This window comes from Anopheles arabiensis, chromosome 3 (genome assembly GCF_016920715.1).
Source record: "Anopheles arabiensis isolate DONGOLA chromosome 3, AaraD3, whole genome shotgun sequence".
In the NCBI taxonomy this organism is placed as follows: domain Eukaryota; kingdom Metazoa; phylum Arthropoda; class Insecta; order Diptera; family Culicidae; genus Anopheles; species Anopheles arabiensis.
In genome coordinates, this window is record NC_053518.1 from 47,611,371 (window position 1) to 47,618,138 (window position 6,768).

Below are 6,768 nucleotides of genomic sequence, written 5' to 3' on the forward strand. Positions count from 1 at the left end.
AGAACCCACTTTTTGTGTAGCTAGTCACCTTGGTTATAACAAAAAAAGGGTGGCCAAGCGCCACAGATTAAGCTCAAAAAACTGGAAAATATAATAGTATTGCTGTCCTTTTCTTGCACTGTGTTTCGACAAGGTAAACTTATCATAACCTATAAAGCCTTCCAACTTTCCGAGCAAAAATCTGTATGAATGGTCTATATGCCCCGAGTTACGACCCCCTCGAGTTACGACGATTCAAAGATACGACGAATTTGATTTTTACAGTTAAAAGAAGTCATTGACAAGAAATTGATGTATGTTTTTGAATTTCTGGGCTGATAACCGTTACAAACACATTTCCAAAGATTCGAAAACTAGCCGATCTTGTATATTTGTATTGTGTACGGCTTTTGGAATTTAATTATAACATTATCGAACATATTTTTAATAAAATACACGATATCATAGATTCCAACTCTTCAACTTCGATTATAGACTTTATATTCATATCGACATACGACTTTTTCGACTTACATCTTGCTTTGGGACATTTTTTCGGTCCCAAATACAGTCGTATCTCGGGAGACACCTGTATCCATAGAAAAATTACGAAAGCTCCATAGCTTCACTGGTGTGTTCAATAGATGGCGTATTACAACTTGTCATTATATTGCTGTCCTTTTCTCGCAAATGTATTTCACTTAGCTTCATCTAATCATGGCCTTCTAACTATCCGAGCAAATATGTATGTTAATAGTCGTGTGGTCAAATACATGGGTATCAACACCATCAACCGTTATTCAAGTCTCACTTGCTTCTGTACATTGGTTCACATTGGAGTTTATTTAGTATTTACACAATCGTATCGCCGTTCTAGTTCTAGCGATGCATTACTTCAATGCGATACCATGCAACAGTACAGAGGGAAGGAGAAAGCCTTCCCTAGGGCCACAGTTTAAGCTTAAACGACAGGAAAATTGAATATCCATAGAAAAAAAAAAAATGAAAGCTCTACAGCTTCATTGGTTTGATCAATAGATGGCGTATTACAACTCATCATTATATTGCTATCCTTTTCTTGTAATGTGTTTCGACAAGTTTCATCTTATCATGACCTATATAGCCTTCTAACTTTCTGAGCAAAAATCTATATGATTGGTCGTGTGGTCAGATACGTGGGTATCAACACCAACGACCATTACTAAAATCTCACTTGCTTCAGTGCTGGTGGTTTCCGTTGGAGTTTAGTATTTAAACAATCGTATCGCCGTTCTAGCGATGCATAACTTCAATGCGAAACCATACAACAGTACAGAGGAAATGAGAAAGCTCTCCTCCAAGCGATGAAGCTCAACTGGTTGGGGTATTCCCACCTACAGATAGCGCCACCAGCTTTTTTGCTATTTTTAGAATGCATGAGTCGTTTGCCGTCTGCTAAACGAAGTCTTTCTATATTCCGTTTAGGTAGAGAACTTGAGTCGTTTAGAAACCGTTTAGTGGTCGTTTAGTGGAATTGTGGCACTTGGGTTTGCTGTTTTTAGAATGCATCAGTTGATTGCTGTCTGCTAATCGAAGTCTTTTTATTTTCCGTTTGGGTTGAGAACTTGAGCCGTTTAGAACCCGTTGAGTGGTCGTTTAGTAGATTTGTGGCACTTGGGTAGGGATTCCATCTGTTGTGGGATACGAAAAACAGCGGAGGTATCGTTTCGAAAGCTTTCATTTTCTCTCTTTGGATGGTTTGAGTTGATGCAACGATAGATCGGATAAAAAGTACAGAACCAAGCGAGAAATGATTGTAGGTCGATATCTAGACCACAAGACCATTTCAATTTATTTTGCTAGTGATGCTAATGCGCAAAATTAAAGTTCCATTTCAAAAGAATATGCATCCTTTACTTAGGATATGGATTCGATTTGGTTCAGCGGTTACACAAATGAAGGTCTTTCTGAAGTGTTGATCTGAAAATGGTACTAGGAATTCTAAACCAAAGAATAACTAATATGCTCATTCTTTTTTCTCAGTAGTGGCAAGTTCTTTTTCTTGGGGCTCCACGCGACCGCTTAGGGCCACTGCAGTGCTCCAATGGATACGATTTTATCGTACGTGTTGTAATTTGATTTTCGCTGGATTATTTAGATTGATTTGATTGTTTGGCTGAGTTTCATCGTTCAATGATTACAAAAAATTGAGATTTTTTCCTTCAAACCCAAATATATATATATACATCGGTATTTCTGGTCACTTTGCCCACAGGCCAAGGCGAGCTTTTGGCGGCCACCGTCGCAAAACCGTCGCAAAACGTCAAAACCGGCGTCGCATGTACTGCAAACCGACGTCGCCAGCGAGCGAAACTCGCAACGATTTCGAGGCGCTGGCGACGGTCGTTTTTGACGTTTTGCGACGGTTGTTGACTTTTCGAGCGAGCTTTTGCCCTGCGGTCCAATGTGACCAGATTATATTGGCAGATTTCGGCAGAAGCACTGTTGAGAACGCAACCATTTAACCGTCTTGTGTACGACCAAAAAACTTTACGTAATCGTACAACCGCCTACACGGGTAGGCCATACAATTTATATGGAAGAATGATGTTTTTTGTGATTAAAAGAGTATATCTTTTGAATTTGTAGTAAGATTTGAATTAAAACTGTCTTATAGGTTCATAATTTGAGCCGGTCTCGTAGTACAGTCGTCAACTCGTACGACTTAACAACATGCCCGTCATGGGTTCGATCCCCAAATAGACCGTGCCGCCATACGTAGGATTGACTTTCCTGCTATGGGGGGAAATCAATTAGTCACTGAAAGCCAAGGCCCACTAGTTTTACAGGCAGGCCTTGACCGACAACGGTTGTTGAGCCAAAGAAGAAGAAGAAGATAGGTTCATAATAATGTTTTATAACATATCGTTGTAAAATTAGAATTTTAAAATCCTATCAATATTTTTTTTATCAAAAATGTGCAGTAAGGCACGTGTCTGTGCTCCATCGCATGCGATTTTATCGCACGTGCTGTCAGACGCTTTTTTGTATAATATTGCGATTATTGGGATGATTTTAATAATAAAACGATTATGAAAAATTAAGTTGAGATTGTTCCTACAAAACACCACACATTTAGTTTGACAGATAAAATCGGATGCGGCGTCCGATGAAATCAAAAATTTTTGATTCCGTCGTACGACGAAATCGCACGTCCGACGTTATCTGTCAAATCTCATATCAAATTTTGACAGGCCTTCCGATAAAATCGCATCCGATGGAGCACAGACACGAGCCTAACTTCAACACCCCAACCGGCCTTGCCGCATGTTTTAAGTGGATGAATAGTCTTTTTCTAAGTTTTACTTACGTTTCTTTCAAAAGTTACATACATTTTTCAATTGTTTTGCTTGTTGTATAAACATATATGTTGACGATCTATAAAATATAGATCGTGGAACTGACAGCATCCGACGTCCGAATGGCCGTTAAGGGCTTCGGGAGCGATCGGGCTACCGAGGGTTCGCACTCGATCATAGGCTGCGACCCGACACACACAACAGTCTTGTAGCATATACAGTGGAACGTCGATTATCCGGGCAGCTCGGGACCGGGCGTTTGCCGGTTAATCGATTTGCGCGGATAATGGTCTAAGAAATGTCAAATTCATATAAAAATTAAATAATCCACTAGTTTTATGATTAATTCACCTTGAATCAATCGATAAATCGTTAGTAGAATATTATTTTAATCAATAACTATAGGTTGTTGTTCATGAACAACTGTTCATGAACAAAAATAAATTTCGAAAACACCACTAGACACTACAGAGCTGCACAAAAAACTGGTTGCCCACTTGACTATCGCAGCAAATGTTCACTGTACGTTTGAACAGCTGTCACATTTATGCGCACGGTTAAGGCGGCGCTCTAGCAGCAATCGAACACGACATCCGACACGAACAAACCCATATGTCGGTGCACTGTCAGACACAAACAAACAAACAAGACAAAAATGTCAAATCCCGTACATTTTTGATGTTCGATGTCGTGTTCGATTGGTGCTAGTGCCGGGTAAGCCGCCCGCCGGTTAATCCGCCCCCGGATAATCGACGTTCTACTGTATATTATTTATATTAGAATATAGCGATTGATACAGAAGAGCCGCGTGTGTCCTTTAGTATCCACAATTTTGCACCAGTCCGAAACACAAAAATCTGTTTTATTAAAAACTGTCTCCGACCGGCTTCAGACAACTTCGGAACCTCCTCCACTCCAATCCAACGGAGCCGGCTCTGCACCCACGGCTCCGAAGCTGACGCCGCTCCAGCTGCTCCGGAGCCGGCTCCGCACCAACTACTCCACGTTCACGGCTCCGGAGCCGGTTTTTACAGATTGCACCAAAACAATCATTTTAAATATTTTTTAAAACAGGAATATCCATAATTAGCTGAGTAAATAATGTTGAAAGGAATCTATAAAAAATCGATAAGTTTTGAACATTGTTCAACAATCACAGAATCACATCGGGTGTTATATTCTACACTTGCGAGATGATAGATTCGTTTTATACGCTATCATACAATGCCGTCTCTATTTGTTGTGGGCAGCCGTGCCGACCCCTGGACTTGCTGTGGCAGTTGCGCTGCCACCGGTCAACGTCCAGGGGAACGACAGTGTGTCACGCACACTGTCGCACACACTAAGCAGCGCAAGGCTTAGTGTGTGCCGAGCGCACAATTAGAGTGTGTTTGCGAGCCGGAGCTCTCGGCAGGGGCGCTCGGTGCGGCTGGTGGGCGGCCACCACACTTGTTATTTTAAAGTGTATTGTGTATTGTGTATCTTATTTATTTTGTATGTTGTATGAGTGTAATAAAATATTTAAGTACAAAAGTTCTAAACATAAAACTATTGAAACGTTAGTCCAGAGCCGTTGGTCCGGAGTCGTTGATTCATCGCCGGCTCTGGAGCCATTGATTCGCCGCCGGCTCCGGGCTGTTGGTACGGAGCCGGCTCCGGAGCTGTTGGTGCGGATCCGGCTCTGGAGCTGTTGGTGTAGATCTGGCTCTGGAGCCGTGGGTGCCATTGGTGCACTCCAAAACACCCATTCCTATTCGGCAGTAACACTATGACAAAAGTATGAATGTATGTGTTAAATTTCAGCCAATTATATTTCGTTTGCCTGTAGTGGTTGGTATCATTTTAAAAGAGATGATTTCAGTGTTAATTTCAAAATATTGTTACACATCATGCAATAAAATTTAACTGTACACAACTGTAATACAACATTTGAAAGAAAAGAAAAAGAAATAAGCATCCACTTAAAACATGCGGCAAGGCCGGTTGGGGTGTTGGAGTTACTGCACATTTTTGATTAAAAAAAATATTGATAGGATTTTTAAAATTCTAATTTTACAACGATATGTTATAAAACATTATTATGAACCTATCTTCTTCTTCTTCTTTGGCTCAACAACCGTTGTCGGTCAAGGCCTGCCTGTAAAACTAGTGGGCCTTGGCTTTCAGTGACTAATTGATTTCCCCCCATAGCAGGAAAGTCAATCCTACGTATGGCGGCACGGTCTATTTGGGGATCGAACCCATGACGGGCATGTTGTTAAGTCGTACGAGTTGACGACTGTACTACGAGACCGGCTCAAATTATGAACCTATAAGACAGTTTTAATTCAAATCTTACTACAAATTCAAAAGATATACTCTTTTAATCACAAAAAACATCATTCTTCCATACAAATTGTATGGCCTACCCGTGTAGGCGGTTGTACGATTACGTAAAGTTTTTTGGTCGTACACAAGACGGTTAAATGGTTGCGTTCTCAACAGTGCTCCTGCCGAAATCTGCCAATATAATCTGGTCACATTGGACCGCAGGGCAAAAGCTCGCTCGAAAGGTCAACAACCGTCGCAAAACGTCAAAAACGACCGTCGCCAGCGCCTCGAAATCGTTGCGAGTTTCGCTCGCTGGCGACGTCGGTTTGCAGTACATGCGACGCCGGTTTTGACGTTTTGCGACGGTTTTACGACGGTGGCCGCCAAAAAGCTCGCCTGACCTGCGGACCAGTGTGGCCAGATTATATTGGCAGATTTCGGCAGGAGCACTGTTCAGAACGCAACAATTTAAATTTAATCAATTATTTTAATGATTATCCTACTAGCAAAGAGAATGAAAAAGTGTGCGACTTTCAGACGAGGGGCATGAAGAAGCAGGGGGAGACGGTTGGAAATACACGGAATTACGCATACCCGCGAGCGTGTTTTGGTTTCCACACAGTTTTTGCACTCACACAATTACACATGTGTGAATTTATGCGTTCACTTTCAGCCTGCGCGCTCAGTTTGGTTTTCTCCTAGCGGCATGGTGGTATCGGTGTCTCGCTCGCACTAGTGCAGCTTGTTCGGGAAGAAACGGAAAGGAAGGGGTATGAGGAAAATACAATGAAACAGCGCGAGCGAGCGTTCTTTTCAGTGAGAGCGCCTCGTGTATTTTAAGGCATGCAAGAGAGCGTCGGTCTGGTGGTACAGTCGTCAACTCGAACGACTTAATAACATGCCCGTCATGGGTTCAAGCCCCGAATAGACCCCCATAGGTAGGACTGACTATCCTGCTATGGTACCAATAAGTCACTGAAAGCCAAGCCCACTTCACTAGTGGGTACAGGCAGGCCTTGACCGGCAGCGACTGTTGCGCCAAATGAAGAAGAAGAATGAACAAGAGAGCGCATTCTCCCTGTGGTAGCGCTCCATCCGCCATTCATTAATTATCAGCCCAAAACAACGGACTTCGGATCCG